Source organism: Notechis scutatus, chromosome 2 (assembly GCF_049901735.1).
Source record: "Notechis scutatus isolate UNSWTSFEM ecotype Mainland chromosome 2, rNotScu1.2, whole genome shotgun sequence".
In the NCBI taxonomy this organism is placed as follows: domain Eukaryota; kingdom Metazoa; phylum Chordata; class Lepidosauria; order Squamata; family Elapidae; genus Notechis; species Notechis scutatus.
In genome coordinates, this window is record NC_142010.1 from 28,335,299 (window position 1) to 28,355,120 (window position 19,822).

A 19,822-nucleotide genomic window follows, 5' to 3' on the forward strand; every position below is an offset into this window, starting at 1 on the left:
TTTTCACTTACTTGCATGCTATTCTCCAGCTGACCTTCTGTATGTGGAGTCTTGGAAAACTTCAAAATCCCCAGAGGAGTTATTGCTTATCACTATAATTATCACCATCCCGATCTTTGGGACACTTTCTGCTGTAGTGACTGCCTTTGATATGAACATCAGACTAAAGTAGCAAGAAAGGGATCTTTCATCAGAAAAAGATAAATGCCACAGCTCACTCTCTGTACAGTAGAAGTCAAAGATTGAAATGTTGAATATACCTTTTCTCCTTTCCACATGAAGATTGATTTGTCTGTCTGAATCAGGAAAGTGAGAGTGCTTTGAATTCTTCTCATTCTTCTTGCTCTTGTTTAGAAACAGGAAGGAGATTGTGTCAGTCCTGTACATTATGCTTCGACTACTTCTGATGCTGCTGGTGTCTCAGGCAATCTTGGAGAAGCTTAGAGTGAAATGCCCACTGAATTTTGAGATCCGGGATAGGAAAAAACATGGAACTTTTACAGGCCAGGAGACCATTTCATTGGCATAATCACCACTGAAACAACATCATCACCTAGAACGTTGCCTTTCAACATGACTCCTTCTAGTCAGTCTCACTCGTAAGTTACTAAGTCTGATGGAGTTGCATTCCCACCATTTGCGGTTGTAAGACTCTTCATTTCACTTACTTGTATATTGCAGGACCTGCCTAATTTCTTGAATCACTTTGATTTCCATGACTTTCTTACATTGTCTTCATTTGTGGAATAGGCTCAAATCCAAACATGTGGCAAATAAAGCCTCAAACAAGTCCAGATTATTTATGCTTTCCTTCTAATACCATGTCCCTCACTTGAATACTGAGTTTGGTTTTAAGTAGTGATTGAAAGGGTTGTAGATGCCTCTGCCCAGCCTACTTCCATATGTAATAACTCCTCATTGATATTCAGTGCCTGGTCCTTAAAAGGTAATATGATAACTTCTTTTCACACTTGCTTTTCTGGGTCAGTTTTTCTTTAATAATTGAATGGTTTTGAATGCAAGTTACAGAGCAGATGAATACTAGGACTTTTGCAAACAATATGTATTTGTAGTTTTTAACCACGGTGAAGGATTGCTCCATCCCATCTTCTCAATGCTCATTAAAATTAGATGCTGATGGATGGCTATCATTTGCCTTTGGCTTTAGATCTGTATTGGCTTAAGACACAATAGGCTTGTGGAGACAAAGAGAATTAACTTTAAAAGAGATAATTTTGTTGTTTGTGTTGATGACGATGGTAATAACATGAACATATTTTACAGTACAGGACATTACTTTAAACTGCTAATCATGGTTTTCGCCATTCAAATGGTCAACAAGAATCACAAGTTCCCACCCAATCTCACACTTGGCTACAACATGCATGACAACTATGTCAGCACCCTTGCTACTTCAGAAGCTTTGCTAGACATCCTCGCTACTGGACAAGCCAATGTTCCCAACTACAGCTGTGGAAGGAAGGAAAACCTTCTGGCTGTTGTTGATGCGGCTAAAAGGGAAACCTCCATTCAGACATCAACATTACTCGGCACCTACAAAGTCCCACAGGTTTGTGTGTGTGTGTGTGTGTGTGTGTGTGTGTGTGTGTGAGAGAGAGAGAGAGAGAGAGAGAGAGAGATGAACTTGTATGTGTGTGTGTGTGTGTGTGTGTGTGTGTGTGTGATGACCTTTTTGATGAACTTGTGTGAATATCGAGTTTGTTGGAAGATGTTGTATAGAGAGAGAGGTCTTCAAAAATGTTAGCAATGGGACTTCCGGTTTGAATGGCTTCGGCGACAGACAGAAATCTGCGATTGTGCGTGGTTTCTGCCTGGGCTTGCCGCTGGAGCGCCCGAGCCAGCTGGCTTCAGGGCTAAGCCACCCGTAGAGGTGGTGAAGAAGGGGAGACTGCCAGCAGGGTCAAGGAGAGCCACATCTCTCCTCCTCAGCTAGCCATTACTCCCTTTCCTGAAGGTGGTAGGAGTGGTGGTCAGAAATGGCCACCTCAAAGAAGGACTCAACCGGAAAAGAACGTGCAGGAGGAAAATAAGAAGTGAAAGTTTTGGCTGACTGGGCTAAGTTGAAAAAGCAATAACTAAGGTACCCTGGAATTTAAATTTTACAAGAAATAACATCGCTCCCAAAGAAGAATTGGAAGCAGCGAAAGAAAGTGAAAAGGGAAAGGTTTGACTTTTTTTTCCCTTCTCTCTCCTCCCTTATATTGACAATTAAGAATAAGAAATTGGAAAAATCCACTTTGGCATCAATAGGCAATTAAGCTGAAAATATAACTAAATGCCAAAGGGACAATAAAGATTTCTGGACATTAAAAACTTTTTTCTATAAGCAGGAAGGGAGAGAAAAGAATAAGGGCAGGATCTGGAAGAGGGAGGAGACTGCCTGGACTTTAAAAGAATCTAAAGTAAAATTTCAATAAGACTACTAAAAGATATTTTAACTGAAACTTTGCAACTAAATAGTAACCCCAGGAAGAGAAAGTGGGAAAAAAGAAAGAGCAAAAAGAAACAGCTTGTGTGTATTTGGTAATCCAAATACACACAAGCTGTTTCTTTTGCTCTTTCTTGGTGACTTTGGATTTTTGGCTATTATATTTGAATGACTAAAATCAATCAGGTGGTTGTTTAAAAATTTCTACAATGACATTACTTTTGGATGAATTGAAAATGGAACTTAAAATGTACAAAGAAGATGCACAAGAAGGGAAGGGTTCCTTTGGCTTCATTTTTCAATTTCTAGAAATGGAGATTTGGAACTATGAGAAACAACAAGAAAAGACTGCAAAACAAGAAGACTGGGACAAAGAAGAAGCCATCTTTAATGAACAAGTAACTATGTGGGGAAGAAAAAGTAAAGTGGGGAAAGAGGATGGAGAATTTAAGACTTAAAAAACAACCAAAGAAAAGAAAAATAATTCAAAAAATAAGCATAATAATGGAAAGCAACTGAAAAGGGGAATACAGAAGAGGGAAATAGAGGTAGAGAGACAAAGGGGTAAAAAGGGGAGAGAGAAGAAGAAAGAGAAGAAGGAAAGGAAAAGAAGTCACAAAGGTCCGGAGCAAGATATAAAGAAACAGGACCTATTTAGAGATAATGGGTGAAAATCTAACTGAAAGGGGGATTCTGTAAAGGTACATGAGATTGTGTTGTTATATTTGAAATAGAAATAACTTTAGAAAATTGGAAACAACATATGATTAGAATGAGGGATAGAATGGTTAGTGTAACTTAGTGAAATGTTTGTGAATAAAGTAAATGAAATAAAATAAATGAGAAAATTGAATTAGGAAGGAATGGGAACACTTTAAATTTAGTCAATGTTTTATAAAATATAAGTGAAGAGGGGGGGAATTGATTATGGAAAGTTTATAATTGTTCCCATAGAAGTATGATATTTAATTGAAAAGTGAAAAATGTTAAGACTGTAATGAATACTAATATTAATGATAGAATTGAATTTGAATGGAATGTTGTTTTAATTATATACATTTATAACTTCTTCTTTTCTTTTCTTTTTAAGAATACTGTGTGTAGTTTAAGAATGTACCAAGCAGAATCCGAATGCAAGTTATGTATTATATTGAGTGTTATAACTTTAGGGAAAAGATATAAAGGCGTCATACTCCAATCAGTAACTACAGGAGAAATTTTGTTTAATGAGAAAAGATAATAGACAATTGAAACAGGACAGACAAAAAATATAAATATAATGATTTGAATTGAGATGAAATAAATAAAATAAAATTGAGAAAATTAAAAGAGGGGAGAAGCCATGTAGAAAATGTAAAATTGTAATAAGATATGGAATAGAATATAAAAATGAGCATGAACCTGAATTTGTGTCTGTACGAAGAACTGTAACCCGGGATTATGCTGCTTTCAAAAAAGATGTTTTAATTGTATTTCTTTTCTTTATGTGAAAACTCAAATAAAATTTACAAAAAAAAAGAGTTAGCAATGGGTTCTCTTACCCGTTGCTGGGTGGGCGTGGCTATGGTGGGTGTGGCCTAGTCAGCCTCCTGCACCATTTTGTGGGGGGGGGGGAATTTTTGCCCTTTCTAGGCTCGGAAGTCTTTTCTTGAGCCTCACGGAAGGGCAAAAATGGACTCCCCGGCCTCTGGAGGCTCTCTGGAAGCTGGAAACAGGCCCATTTCCAGCCTTCCCAAACTTCCAGGAGGCCCATTTTTAGGCCTCCCAGAGTGTCCACACACACCCTGCACTTACCTGCATCCAAAATGGGCCACGTGGAGAATCCGGGGGGGGGGGCAGGGGGGGGGCAGGGCCAGGCAGGAGTGGGATTTGAGGGTTCTCCGAACAGCACAGAATCTTAGTTAGGGGCTCTCCCGAACCCCTGTGAACCCCCAGCAGACCATTCCTGTGTATAGATTATAGGGTTACCTTTTGTCGTGTTCAGGGTTTCTGCAGTGTGCTTGTGCTTATTTAAGTAATGTCCAACCAAGGAACAAAGAGGACTGCTTCCAGCCCCGCTGAAAGGGCAAGCCATCAGAATAAAAAATGTGAGCAAACCCTATCAGTACTGATGAAGTTACCAAGTTTGGTAATGAAATATCTGCAAGAGAACAACCAAGACCTGAAATTACCAAGGACCTTGCATTTCAGATATTCTCTTTCATCAATTCTGTGATTATCAATCAATCAATCAGAATAGAGCTGGAAGGCACCTTCAAGGTCTTCTAGTCCAGCCCCTTGCTCAAGCAGGAAACCCTATACCATTTCAGACAAGTGACTGTCCAGTCTCTTCTTAAAAACCTCCAGGGATTAAGCACCCATCACTTCTAATGGGAAGCTGTTCCACTGGTTAATTGTCCTCACTGTTAGGAAGTTTCTCCTTAATTCCAGGTTGCTTCTCTCTTTGATTAGTTTCCATCCGTTGCTTCTTGTTCTGCCCTCAGGTGCTTTGGAAGACAAATTGACCCCCTCCTCTTTGTGGCAACCTCTCAAATACTGGGATACTGCTATTATGTCCCCACTAGTCCTTAATTTATATAAAACTCAGACTTATTACATCATAGCTAAAGATGGCTGTTTGATGATGAGCCAATAGAGTGAAACAATAAATTTCCTTATCTCGGGGTAGTTTTCTCTGAGACTGCATCTAAGTCCCCTCTTTATGAAAGCAGCTGATTTAGTATAAGGGCATAAGTGAACACTGCATACATTTTTTAAAAAGCAGCGTTCCAGCTTCCTTGCCCCAATGAATTACAATCTATAATGCCAAGTTTACCGAAATGCTCTTGTGTTCAGCTGACATTTGGTACCTAAAATATATTATTCCTAGAACAATCAAAATCACAGCATCTGAAAAGTATAAAGGATAAAAGGATAAAGGGACTTCAGCTGCTGCATTCAGATCAGATTTGGGAATTAATACAATTTTTTCCTTCGTCTAAAATCAGGAAATATATTTAGTAGTCTAAAATTAAAGCTATGAAAAAGGAGAGAATCCCAAAATCCTGTGTTTTAGAACAAACACAATTTTAGTTAAACACCTCTTGGATTGTACAACTGACCAATCTGTGAGGAACTTTGGTGTCCCTGTCTTTTGCACAACTGGAGAATGAGTTAAAAAAAATGCTGCACAAAGAATCCTGAAAATCAAAGTAGAGAAAGATATGTACATTCTCAGTAAGGTTGGCACTGTGAACTAGGCGAGCTGCTACAAGCAGATCTTACAAACAAGAATTTCAATACAAAAATGCACAAGAATTTCAATACAAAAATGCTTGTTACAATGGTATTTACTTGAACAAGATTTGAGCAGTTGGGCAGAATGGTTAGTTATGAAAGGTTTAACAAAATTCCTTATACTGAAGATGCTTGTATTTGCAGAGCTCCATAGACAAAAGACATAACATCTCCATTATCCCAATGTCAGTTGTATAAGGAAGAGAGAGATAAATATCTTGGACTGTACAATAGACCAATGACCTATTACAATCCGTATAATAAAAATAGAAGATATTGTTTCCTGTGTAGTCAGAATTTAAAAAAAACAACATATGATAGACAATTTATTTGAAAAATACTGTTCAGTTGAGATCTGATTATGTGGGTCTGATTATGGTAAATTCAAGAAGTGATACAGAATAATGATTTGCATTCCTTAGTCTTAATTCTTTTTAAGTTGTTTTATTATTTTATTTTTGTGTAGAGTCTTGTTCAGGGATGGCATTCTACTGTTTTGGCCTGGTTCTGCTAAGCCGTAGCAGCAATGAGCAGCAGAGACTGAACCAGTTCTCTCCACCACTCTGCTGTTGGGCCTGCCCGCCTGCCCGGGCTCATATACTCCCCTTTATTCCATGCTTTTGAAGTGCAGCTGCTTTGTGCAGCACAGCAGAGTGCCTCTTGGCAGCTGCTGAAGTGACCAGGAAAGTTCAGGCTTGCACGGGGTGATTTGGGATGCCTCTGTGCCTGCGCAAACGCCTCTGCACCTGCACAAAGTACACATTTGGCACACACATGCAAAGTATGTGCATGTGTGCAAAGCATGCCCACTAAGCCACACCCACCGAACCGGTGGTCAAACTTTTTGAATCCCACCACTTGTTGTGGTTAGCCGGCAGCAGGTGCGGACAGCTGAGGAGAGCGAGGACTCAGATGAGGGGCCACGACCATTAGGGATCTGCCTTCAGAGATTATGGGGGCTGGCAGCAGTGATGAGGAGGTTCCCAAGGAGCCTGTGACAAGTATGCATGCATGCAGGATTGCTCGGAGGAAAGAGCAGTTACAATAGCATGGTCGACTCAGGAGTAAAGCTGCAAGGTAATGGCCCCTCCTTCAAAAAGATAAAAGTCTGCTGTGAAGCAAACATTCTTTTGCAGGAAGCAAAGATGTTTTGAAACTCAGCCTCGTGGACATTACAGTATCTTAAGTTGATATTTGAAGACTTGTGTTGTGAAATATTTCTCATCTGTGATTCTTGGCAGTCTCGTACAGTTTTGGCAAGGTTTGTGATTATCAATGTTAATTAGTTTGCAGCAGCCTTTTAACTGGGGATTTGTAAGAGTCATTAAAAGGTTACTGTTCCCTTTGGTTATTGTTGGCCTTATTGTAAAAGGGTTTGCGTCAGAACACCACTGGTCTTGTTAATGTTTTGTATTTTATATCCTGTTTCTTGGTATGGTTTAATTATTCTAAATTATTCCAATATGTTCATGAGTAGCAAATTGGATTTATTAAAATCTAGTAATTTTTTTTAATTGATCTGATCCCAAATACCGCATAGCATTCTTCATTGGTTTTTCAGATCAGTGATGCCATTGTTTCAGAGACTCTGAATGATAGAAGTCAATTCCCATTTTTCCATCGGATTCTCCCCAGGAAAGGGATCACGTATCCAGCAATTGTCCAACTGCTCCTCCATTTCAAATGGACCATGATTGGGCTCTTTACATCAGACACAGAGGAGGTGTGGGAATAAACTTTGGCTTGGGTTTGAGTAATGAATAATCTAATGCTTTATACATACATGCCTGCTTAAAGGTCACTGAGATAATGCAAGGAAATTAAAAGCAAACACTAGAAACAATTAAACAGCTCAGACAACTGTAAACAAGTCTGTACTATACATAATTATTGTAATCCACAATGTGATTATGCTTACTATGTACTAAAATCTCAATAAAAGGGAGCACTGGAATTTACTCTGGACTCCCATCCCGAGAGCCCACGCTTGTGTCTCATCCTTTTCCATGGGAGACCACCACAAGGAGGGAGAGAATTTCATGAGGACTTTTACTCCTATGCTGGTCAGGAATGGAATTTGTGTGGTTATATCACAAAGATTCTCAGTGACTGGGCATAAAACACCCCTCCGGGATGCCGTCTCTAAGTGGAGACAAGTCAATGTCTTTGTGAACTACATAGAACACGCTAACATCTGGGACAGAATCCATACTTTGCAGTTAACATTTGAAGGTGTGCCAGGCCCAATTGAAGGAAAAGTCTGGATAGTGGAAAGCATTGAGTATTTGGTATTGGGATGGGAGGATCTTTACAACTATGTTCATAGTATTTGGAGCTTTGCTTTTCAGGAAAAAAAAGAGCCAAAAGATGATGCCCTTGGAACCAAACTCCTTGTGCAATTGGAAAATCGATATTTTCGCTGTTCTATTTCAAAGCATGTTTTTTCTGTGAAAGGACGGAAAAGATGCACTGAGGCCTACAGAGGAAAGGAGGAAGATATGGATCCCATTTCACCTCCATTTACACAGTGCTATTAGGACTTTGGCCCACGTCTTGAAAGCTGCATATTCTTCCAGATCCAGGAGAAGCCAGAAGAGTGAAGAGAGGTTGGGGGCTCCCAGGCTGCAGCCATGGCAGGTAGGGAGTCCCTAGCAGGATCCATGAAATTTCAACTGACTTCATTTTGTCAGATTCGGGCTATATGCTGGGATTCTGCTTAGTTATGTGTCCCTCTTTCCATTTTCTATACTTAACCTTTTTGTCTTTCAGTTAATCAGAAAATTCTTTCTGCAATCATGCTGATTTCTTCTTGAATATCTTATTTTTCTTTTTCAGTGGTATTGTACTGAACTGGATTTTTACAATCATATTTTTCAGAGTTTCCCAAGCATCTTGTTTTCCTCTTTAAGGTTTTCATTCATGGAATCCTTCCCAAGCTGTCTCTAAGTTTGTTAAAATCAGCTTTTTTAAAGTCTAGGAGAGGGGTGTAAAACCTGATCCCATCATGGGCCACATCAGGAGTTTGCTTGTCCTTGGGGGGGGGGAGTGGGCATGGCATGGTCATTGCAGCCAACCAGTGGGTGTGACTGGGCCAGAGGTGGCAGGTGTTGGTCCTCACCATCTCCAGAGTGGCCTGGCAGGCCAACTCTTCATGTATGACACATCTGGTCTAGGACATTGGTTTAACTATGTTCAAGTGCTTGTATCTGCATTATATTGAATTCTGATATGACATAGTCACTCTCCACCAAAGTTTTGGCAACTTCTATCATTTCTTCTCTATTAGTAAAAATTAGGTCTAGTATCCACTATTTCCCCTTCTCTACTTTTTGGGAAACAAACCTGTTCGATCTCTCACTTGATGCAGAATTTGTCTCCCAGTTGATGTCAGGGTAGTTAAAGTCCCCCATTCCTACTTTGATGTGTTTCCTTCATACATCTATTAACCGACTACCAAAAAGTTCATTTATTTTTTCTGCTGGGCTGGGTGGCCTGTAGTACATACCCATGGCAATGTCATTCTTTTTTTCCTTTTATATTAACCTGTAGGCATTCTAGGAGGCTCTGGCCCTTTTGTTTATACATTTCTGTAGAGATGTATTGGTCTCTTATATATAATGCCTCTTCTTATTTCATGTTCACAAAGATAAAATAACAGAGTTGAAAGGGGTCGTGGAGTTCTTCCAATCCAACATCTTGCTTAAGCAGGAGACCTTTTCAGACAAATTGTCAGCCTTGGAAGCCATATTTCACTTAGAAGCTTCAAGGCTGCCCAGTCTTTTCTTAAACTCCACCTCCTTTTTTGTTAGGTCTGTTTCTTCTGAACAGTTTATATCCTTCCATCAGAACATCCCATTTCTGAGTTTCATCTCACCAAGTTTCAATAATGGAAACTATTTCACCTGCTCCCATGTACTAGCAAAGGAAGTTCACCCCACTTGTTCTCCAAACTTTGAGTGTTAGTATAAAGGCATCTGAGTTCTTCACTGCTGATCCTGAATAGGGTTCCAACATCTCCCCCTTTTTGTCTGAGTTTTTCTTCCTTCCCATCACTCCCTACCTCCTTATAATCTTGGAGTTCATGCTTGAGATTAAGTCCTACAGATCTTAAAGACTGGTCTCCCTCCCCATTCAGATTTAGTTTAAAGCCGTTCAGACAAGCTGAGTCAATCATTTTTCAAAGACAATCTTTCCAGTTCTTAGGAGGTGCAGTAGCTCATCCCTTCTCAGAAGCCCTTCATATAGATGTTGTTGTAGACCATGGTCTAGGAATTTGATTGGGTTTTTTTTTGTGTTGTCAATCCTTAAGCCAGTGGTTTATTTCTAAAACCCTTTGTTTGGCCTTGGAGTGTGTTGCTGTTGCTTGTTTTCTTTTAAAATAACTAATTTATTTATTTTATGTTTTTGCACAGTGAGCCAGGTGTTTAGACTAGATTTTAGCATTTTTGTCTAACTATCGAGTTGGATAGGCAGTTTTTGATGTTTTGTGTTATTAGAGGTATTGTTGCAAGATGTAAGTTTTTCCAAGTAAAGCTGCCTTTTGCAATTGATTGATGGCAAATTTTTCAGTGCCAATGGTTTTCAAATGGTGCTCCAGTTGTTTTGGGATTGCACCAAAGGTGCCTATTACTATTATTGCTCCCCTTCCTTTCAATTGCCACAATGGTTCTATTTCTATTTGCAGTTCTTTATATTTTGTTACCTTCTCTAATTCCTTCTTTTCTATTTTGTTCTCTCCTGGGCTAATAGACAAATTTGATCAATTAAATTTTGTCAGTACCTTGATTTTGTCAATACTATATGATTGACCAATTTGTCTGAGTCTTTTTCACACTCAAAAGATAGTAGTAACACTTGTTCTCCCAAATCACAACATTTGTAAGTTAGATAACTTTAGAAGAAAGATTCAGATGTAAAAAGACCAGCTGGGATAAAAAAACGTTTTAAAATTCCTGGGTGTTTCTATTCTAGTTCCATCCATTTCTGGGGAAGAATGAGTTTTGCAATATTTCCCATTGGAAATTGTACTTGGACCAAAATGGAGATGTAGAAGCAGATCTGAACATCCTAAGCTGGTTGCTTCATCCCAAGTGGAATCCCATCGAGAAGCAACTGGGGAGTTTAGAAATGCAGAGATTTATAATCAATAAAGATACTCTGTCATGGCTAAAGTTGCTCAACAAGGTGGGAGAAATATTGGTGTTCTTTTTCTATTTCTGAAAGCCTGAGGACCCATTTCAAGTTGTCTAAGTCTAATCAACAAGGTGGTCGACCTTCAGTGAGAATTGAATGTGGGGAGTAGAAACCTCATATTTTTCTTAGACTGCTTGGAAAGGTCCCTTCCAACTCTGATTATCTGTTATCTGTAAGATGGAAGCCCTATAAATTAAGGAAAACATATACAAATAAACAAATAACATCTCCCTTAAATTTGACAGAAAGTTTCTAATTTGTAAGCCTTTTTCTTCTATGTATCTTAACCAAAAGACTACTTTAGGCTACTTGCAAAGGGGAGCAACTTTGCAATGTTTTACATAGTCTTTAAGAATCATTTGCAGATCCTACCAGTCATATGTTTCTTTCTTCATCATAGTTTCATTTTACTTTCATAAATCTAATAGAATAAAACTTTTAGAAATCTTTTAGAATAAATTGTATTCAAAAACTTAAATATATACTAAAATCACGGAGAAATGAAGAATGGAGGAATTAATATTAATACATCCATGAGAAAGAACTTACTGGTTGTCAATGAATGCTTAAATCTTTTCTTAATTCCATCCCTCCAGACTTTATTAAGTAGACAAATGTTTTATTGCAATGAAAAATTCAAAAAGTGATGAAATAAATGAAGAATCGGTCAGTAGTGGTATCTTCTGTGATTATTTAGAACCAGAGAGTTCATGCTTATCTAATTTTGATTTTGATTTTAATTTTTTATGAATGGTTAGTCCTAACATATTTTCTTTGGCATTAATTGTTTTCTGCTTAGTCTCTGCCTCAGTCCAAATGTGTGGAAAATTGTCACCCTGGACTTGTCAAGCGGAAGCGAGAAGGAGAGTCAGTTTGCTGCTATGACTGTGTTCCTTGTCCAGAGGGGACCATCTCCACTCAGGAAGGTGGGTGACCCCAAAGAAAAGGGTGGGCCTCGTAAAAGTGGATTCATCCAGAGCATTTTCATGGAAGTGCAAGTTAAAAGCTCATCTGTTTTCTTCTTTATTGTGAAACTGCACAATTTCTTATTTAATGGGAAAAACAGTGAAATTACCTCAAAGTAGGGGCTGGGAAGAGATAAGATGATGTGACAGATTGGGCAACCTTTACTAATGTCAGATAAAATATCTCCTCGGTTTTTTAGTTTGGATGTTTCCTTCTATATTTTGACATCAAGGAACATTAGAGGTTTTTTTTTTTTTAAATGGAAAGATTATTGCAATGTAGTTTATATGGGCCCATAATGGGAAGGCATCACTGGTCTGCAATTAGCTGTGGACACTTATGTGGAAATATCATTTTACTCATATTACCATTGCTCCCATTACCCATTCTAGATTATTTGCATGACTAAAGCTTTTTGTGCCAGCTTATTAGAGTTCACAAGATACATAATTGGAGTCCATTATATTAAGAAGTGCCATCCTATAGGACTCAGGAAGTGTATCTAGAAAGATTAATGTCTTCATTATTAACCTCTAATTCTGTATGTTTCTATGGAGGTTCTGCACATTTCACAGGAGATAGATGGATGGATGGACAGATAGGTAAAACATAGATAGAAAGATAGATGGATAGGTAGATAGACAGATGGATAGTTGGATAGAAAGATGATAGATATATAGATGATAAATAGATAGATGATAGATGATAGATAGATAGATAGATAGATAGATAGATAGATAGATAGATAGATAGATAGATAGATAGATGCACCAATTATCACATTAAAGAAGAGGAAAACCTTCTACGCACCAGTTCCACCTGCGCTTTCTACAATTTTATAAACAAAAAACTAAAAGACTCAAGGTCCATCCCACCCCTGAAAGGACCTAATGGTAAAGATTGCAACGATGACACCATTCAAGCCAACCTCTTTAACACATTCTTTGGCTCAGTATTTTTAAACAGCAATGGATCATGCCCAGACAACTACAATGATCTCATACATATTGATTTTACAGAAGACAATGTTGAAAAAGCACTACACAATCTAAAACCATCTCTATCTATGCAGAATACATGCCTACTTCTTAAAAAAGCTATCCACTGCCATAAGTTGAACCTCTAAGCGTAATCTTTGAAAAATCTTTCAGGACCAGCTCCTTGCCAAAACTATGGTAACAAGCCACGGTCATCCCCATCTTCAAAAAGGGAGACCCCAGCCTAGTTGAAAATTACAGTCCAATCTCTTTATGCTGCATCACCTGTAAAGTCATGGAATCAATTATTAACCAATCCATCATCCTCCACTTAGAAACAAACAACCGACTCTCTAATAAACAATTCCGTTTCAGAAAAAAACTATCATGTAATCTGCAACTCTTACACTGCAAAAACATATGGACTACACAACTCGATCCGGGCAAAGCAATAGACGCAATCTACATAGACTACATAGATGTAAAGCCTTTGATTCAGTGATACACTTTGACTATGTATCAGAATGGTCAAACAAATGACAACTTCAAATCTCAACAAAAAATGCTCTGTCTTACATATTGGGGAAAAAAATAATCAGAAAATAAAATACAGGCTGAATAGTCAAGACCTAGAAAACCCAGGAACTACGCCGCCTTCGGTCCAATCTAAGTATAGTATATAAAATCATACATTGCAATGTCCTACCTGTCAATGAATATTTCAGCTTCAACCATAACAATAAAAGAACAAACAATAGATACAAACTCAAGATTAATCTCACCAAACTTGGTTGAAGGAAATACGACTTCAGCAACAGAGTGGTCAATGTTTGGAATACTCTACATGACTCTGTGGTTTCTTCCACAAAACCCCAAAAACTTTCACCTTAGACTGTCTACTATTGACCTCACCCCTTTCCTAAGAGGTCAGTAGGGGCGTGCATGAACGCACCAATGTGCCTACCATCCCTGTCCTATTTTTTCTTTTTTTTTCTTATATGTATCCATGTATTCATAACAATGTTTTTACATATACCTATTTTCTTGTAAGCAATTGACAAACCAAATAAATAAAATAAAAATAAATAGATACATAGATGATAGATAGATAGATAGATAGATAGATAGATAGATAGATAGATAGATAGATAGATAGATAGATAGATAGATAGATAGATAGATAGATAGATAGATATAGATATAGATATAGTATAGATATAGGTATAGGTAGAGGTAGAGGTAGAGGTATAGGTAGAGGTAGAGGAGTAGAGTAGAGTAGAGATAGAGATAGAGATAGAGATAGAGATAGAGATAGAGATAGAGATAGAGATAGAGATAGAGATAGAGATAGAGATAGAGATAGAGATATTGGTTTGGTTTGGGTTTGGTTTTCGCAGATATGGAAAAATGCACCAAATGTCCAGATGATAAATATCCAAATAAGGACCGAGTTCACTGTACCCCAAAATAATATTCTTCCTGTTGTATGAAGACTATCTGGCCATCATCCTCATCTCTTTTGCCTAACTCTTGTTCCTAACGACAGGATTTGTGTTAGTCATGTTCCTTCACTACCAAGAAACTCCCATTGTCAAAGCCAACAACCGGGACCTCTCTTACATCCTCCTGGTCTCCCTCCTGCTTTGCTTCTTCTTTCCTTTTCTTTTCATTGGTCAACCAAGGAAAGTTACCTGCCTTCTCCGACAAATTATTTTCAGCATTACCTTCTCAGTTGCCATTTCTTCTCTCTTGGCCAAAACGATCACGGTGGTTCTGGCTTTCCTGGCCACAAAACCAGGAAACAAAGTGAAAAGATGGTTGGGGAAGAGCTTGGCCAACTCCATCATCATTTCTTGTTCTGCTGGCCAAATTATTATCTGCTCCTTCTGGGTTGGACTTTCTCCCCCATTCCCTGACTCTGACATTCACTCCCATCCTGGAGTGATCAACTTGCAATGCAATGAAGGGTCCATTGTCATGTTCTATATCACTCTCAGCTACCTGGGCATCTTGGCTGCCATCTGCTTCACAGTGGCTTTTCTGGCCAGGAATCTGCCTGGTAGCTTCAATGAAGCCAAACTGATCACCTTCAGCATGCTGGTCTTCTGCAGTGTCTGGGTGAGTTTTGTGCCCACCTACTTGAGCACCAAAGGGAAATACATGGCGGCTGTTCAGGTCTTCTCCCGCTTGGCCTCTGCTGCTGGTCTTCTGGGCTGCATCTTCATTCCCAAGTGCTACATTATCATTCTGAGGCCAGACCTGAATACAAGGGAGCAACTTACAAGAAGAAATGAAGAAATATGAGAGAAATTTTTTTAAGTCCCAACATTTTCCAACAGTCCACACCTAAAAAATGGTCCAAGCTGTTCTCCATATATAAATAGGACAACAATTATGGTTGAAATAATTAAAGGGTGTTGGAAGATAATGTCCCTTTCCTTGCACAGTAAAATTGCAAGATGTCTGCTGGTTTTTTTTTTAATCCTCAAGGCACCATGTCTCTCCTGTTCCCTTAGTCTACATCCAGGTTTTTGAAACATCACACTTGTGCAATGGAAATTTTGTTCATATGCCGGAAATATATAGTGGCCAGGAAGGGGGTGTTAAGAATTCCATTATTTTAGTTTTGGTATTTAGAGACAAGATCCTTTCAATCTCTTGTGGGAAAGTCATCTTACTACCAGCCTGTTTTCCAACTTTCCCCCAAAAATGGCATTTGGAATAAGAAAAAAGAATACTTTGTCTACAAATTTTATAATAGAAGCAGAAAGGGCCTGAATGTCAATGAATTTTGTTCTTCCAAAAGAATAAAAAGGATGAAAAGATGACACCAAGTGAATGCAATAGTGTCCGCTGCCTTTTTCACAGAAAAAGTAAAATTATAATAAAGCAATCTTGCAGTTTGAAACTTGGACACAGGGAATGCTTATCTTTTCATTACTTTCAGTCATTCACCTCTTCCTACTCACACCTACAGCATGGGAAATATGCTATAGAATGTTATGGGCAGATCTGTGGGATTCTGCAGGAGGCCAACATGTCTCAGTCTCTTCAAGGACAGTTAAAATGTCTTTCTGCCTTCCACAACTGTAGTCATGATCATTGTCATGCCCCTGTCAGAATCTGACTCAGAGTAGGAAGACAAACAACTGACAGGGAGTGAGAGTGTGGGTCCATTGGCTGTGGAAGAAACTGGGGAAGGGCAAAGTCTAGCTGGGCAGAGCAGGGAAGAGGTAGAACAAGGGAGAGGGAATTCAGTGGAAGACTCAAGCTTACCCCTCTTCATCCTAGGGCACGCAGGGAGGAACGGAGAAGAGAGCAATGTGGGTTGTGTGGCTTACAGGGGAGGAAAGGGCCCTGATTCCCTTCATTAGCTGTAGCTGGGAATAGTGTATAAAAAAGGCAAGCTGCATGCAGAAAGGTGTTGGGAGGAAACATGACTTTATCTTGTATTGTCATGGCTTATCTGTGTTCCTGGCATCTTCCCAACTGTGTAAGTTTCACCGTGCTTTCAAGTTTGAAATTCCTGCTCATGCCCTGCCAAACTAATTACCAATTACTGGTTTGTTTGGATTTTAAGTTACAGTTTGTGTTGCTCATGTTTTGGACTTGATTCTCTGCAGCCAAAGGCTTTTCCTGGGAGAGTTTTTCTCCAGCCCAAGGTAACCTGGACATTGGGGGCAAAGTTGGAGATAATAAAGGGACTCTTATTGCTTATCTGACTGTGTTACCTTTCTGCCATGTGCCGGGTCATCACATTCATTTACCTCACCAGCTGAAAGCAGGTCCAGCACAACATCCTAAGTGATTCTGAAGTTCAAATAATTGTTATTGAGATTGCAACCCAGGTGGATGTTGGGAAAAGTTGGAGATCTCAGATGGCCTAAAGAAATGAGAGGACTTTCCAATAATCAGTGGATCCCCTTCTGGAAATAGAGGAGCATTGCCATTCATCCTTCATTTAGTCCATATAAGACATTTCATGTCTGCTAGTACTTTTAATCTGTATGGTAGTCCTTTGGGTTTGAAGAAGAACTGTTGCACAGTTCCTCTATGTTGGCTCTGCAGTCAGAGACTGGAGGTTCAGAGTCTACTACAAGGAGGACACTGAAAATCTATTGTGTTGTTCTGTGATACTATACAGGGTTTTCTATCTGTTTTGGGAGGTGTTTGTCTTTAAAGTTGGTGGAGACTGTTTAGCACAGGGCTTGCCAGTTGTTCACAGCTTGCAGCTTTTTGTTTCCTTGACTGGATGTCACAGTTGCTAAGGGTTTCTTTCACAGAATCTTCCCAGCTCTTGCATGGTGGAAGTTTAGGTATCTACCCTGACTCCAATACACAATAGAGCAACTGGCAAGATATTCTGATAACATGTCCCCCACACCCCATTTCATTTGGACTCTGATAATCTCAGAGGGTGTGGGAGTGACATCACTTGAGACTTTCAAGAAGAGATTGGACTCCCATCTGTCAGAAATGGCATAGGGTCTCCTGCTTGGGCAGGAGGTTGGACTAGATGACCTACAAGGTCCCTTCCAACTCTGATAATCTGTAATGTATCTATCTAATAATGAGCTGATTAGAAGTTGATCTTTGAAGAGATGCTTCTACCTTTGATAAGTGGCTTCTTTGCCCACCAGAAAATCCAAATCACCAGGTAATTCAGGCAAAACAAAACAAAAGCATTTAATAAGGGTGTGTGTGTGTCAAGTCTATCTATAGAGTATAGAAACTAATGAAACCTACATTTGCCATTTGTGATACATCAGAAAGCAAACAATCAAACAATAGAAGGCATTGTTTACACATGAGACTTCAACAATGGAAAACATTGATTCTAGATAACATTCCCCAAATGGCAAATCGATGGGTTATATTAGTCTTTCCCAGCAGGGTTTGCACCTAACTTAAAACTCACAAGTGTATTCAGATGATTTCAAGACTATTTATAGGGTGGAGAAACAAATGATATATACAGCACATTTTTTGTACATAATACATCAGAAAGCAAGTGATTGAACTATAAAAGTCAATTTTTGTCAGCCTCAAGATATCTTCATCCCTAATTATTGCTTATTTGTTGCTATGCTCTTTTCCTCTCTTTCGGCTGTCATGAAACAGTGGGAGGGGGGGGAATCTTGGAGGGGAAGAAGGCAGGAGGTGTTTTGCATTCCTTTGCTGTGTTAAGAAAGGGAGGGGGGATTCTTTGTTTTAACTTTCCATTTCTTCGCTAGCCTCTGTCCTTTTTTCTGGGCAGCTGCGAACTTTTATCAAAATATGTCAAGGTCACTGACAGTAGCCTCATCATCATCTGGAGATGACCACATGATCCTATTCAGAAGTTTTAATTGGAAGAATCATTTGATCTTTGGAAGGGGGGGAGCAATTCTATCCCTTTGTATATGCATTTTACCCGCCAATATCTCAGTTTCGGAATTGATTCTGTTGCTACCATTCAATTTCCAGTAAAAGAATAATTCTGCTCTACACCATGGAGTCTGAGTATTTCTTTCTTGGGATTTAGAAGGAGCACAGTCTGACATTATTCCGAAACTCAGACATCAACCCACCCGGAGAAAACAGCAACTTTTCTTCCGAGGGGGTTTCATCTCATGTCGTCTCCAGCCAGCGATGAAGAGGACCAGGGAGCTGTGGGGGGGCAGCCGATGCTGCTACCAGAGATACCGGCTGCTGACCTGCTGGCCGACCTGACTCTGGAAGAAACCCCAGCTGAGATGCCCAGATGGTCGTTGGGGGTTGGTTGGAGAGATCGGGACGACCCCCCTCCTCCCAGAATCACTGTAAGACGAAGGGGTGCGAAGGAACGGCTGTGGCAGGAGGGGGAGGAGATGGAATGCAAGCTGGATCAAGGCAGCAGATTCCTTATGGATGTTTCTGAAAAGCCCAGCACGGCTCCAAGGTATGAGGGGGAAGAGGGAGCGAAGTCAGCCCGGGGAAGTCGAGCTACCCCCACCCCCCTAGCCCAGCCTACACCGGCGCAGCCACCTGCGGCTGCCTGGGGAGCCCCAGCAATAGGTGTGCTTCCTGGAAGACGCCCCCTGCCTCCCTTAGATGTGAAATTTGGAGGAAATCCCAGAGACTTGGGGTTTTTCCTGGTACAAGTTGGGAGCTATATGGCAGAATTTGAAAGGGAGTTCAATTCTGAAGCAGCCAAAGTGAGATGTGTTACCAGGACCCTGGAAGGGATGGCAGCAGACTGGGTGGTGACTTTGTTCAATGATAACTCCCCCCAACTGCGAAACCTCGATGTTTTCATGACTGCATTGAGGAGAAGATTTGAGGACCCCCTGGCAGAGAGAAGGGCTAGAATCAAAATGAAAACCCTAACCCAAGGGGGGAGATCGGTTGCAGATTACACCCAGGAGTTCAGGCAGTTGGTCTCCTGTCTCCGAGGCTGGCCCCAAGAGGCCCTGTTGGAAACCTACAAAGACGGCTTAAATGAAGATGTATACCACATGTGCATCTCCCGGAGGGACCCACGTGATTTGCAGTCGTGGTACTTGCTGGCGGAAGAGGTGGATATTGATCTGGCTCGAAGCAGACACAGAGGAGGCCCCGGCTGGAGGAAACTACTTCCCCCACGTCTCCAAGAGACCTCCACGCCCCAAAGAGGAGGGATGGCGGCAAGAGCCAAGACCACAGCTTGCTTCCGTTGCGGGAAGGGGGGCCACCGGATGGCGGAGTGCCGAGTCAAGTTGGTCCCACCGAAGACGCAGGGTCCAGGGAGGAAGCCCGAAAACCCCTCAACCAAGCCCCGCGAGACCGGACTGAAGGCAAGGGAGGTTGTAGAAGTCGCCCTTCTGGTGGGAGAGGAGCTGGGACCTCCAACCCTACTCGATGAGAACGAGACCGATTCGGAGGATGATGCCTCGGTAAGTCCTACCCAGGGGCCCATGACCATCCCAATAAAGTTAAGGGAGCCTACATCGGGGACCGAGGG

At 40.3% G+C, this 19,822-nt stretch overlaps 1 protein-coding gene and 1 long non-coding RNA gene across 5 annotated transcripts in view; both read left to right on the forward strand.

Annotated features, from left to right (window-relative positions):
• LOC148131977 (vomeronasal type-2 receptor 26-like) overlaps nucleotides 1-19,822 on the forward strand; it is a 153,565-nt gene that overhangs the window by 54,421 nt on the left and 79,322 nt on the right. The window lies entirely within an intron of this gene.
• Nucleotides 8,205-15,502, forward strand: LOC148131978 (uncharacterized). Its single transcript, XR_015747223.1, has 4 exons — nucleotides 8,205-8,362; nucleotides 10,697-10,909; nucleotides 11,718-11,844; nucleotides 14,259-15,502. It is a non-coding gene; the product is annotated as an uncharacterized LOC148131978 (long non-coding RNA).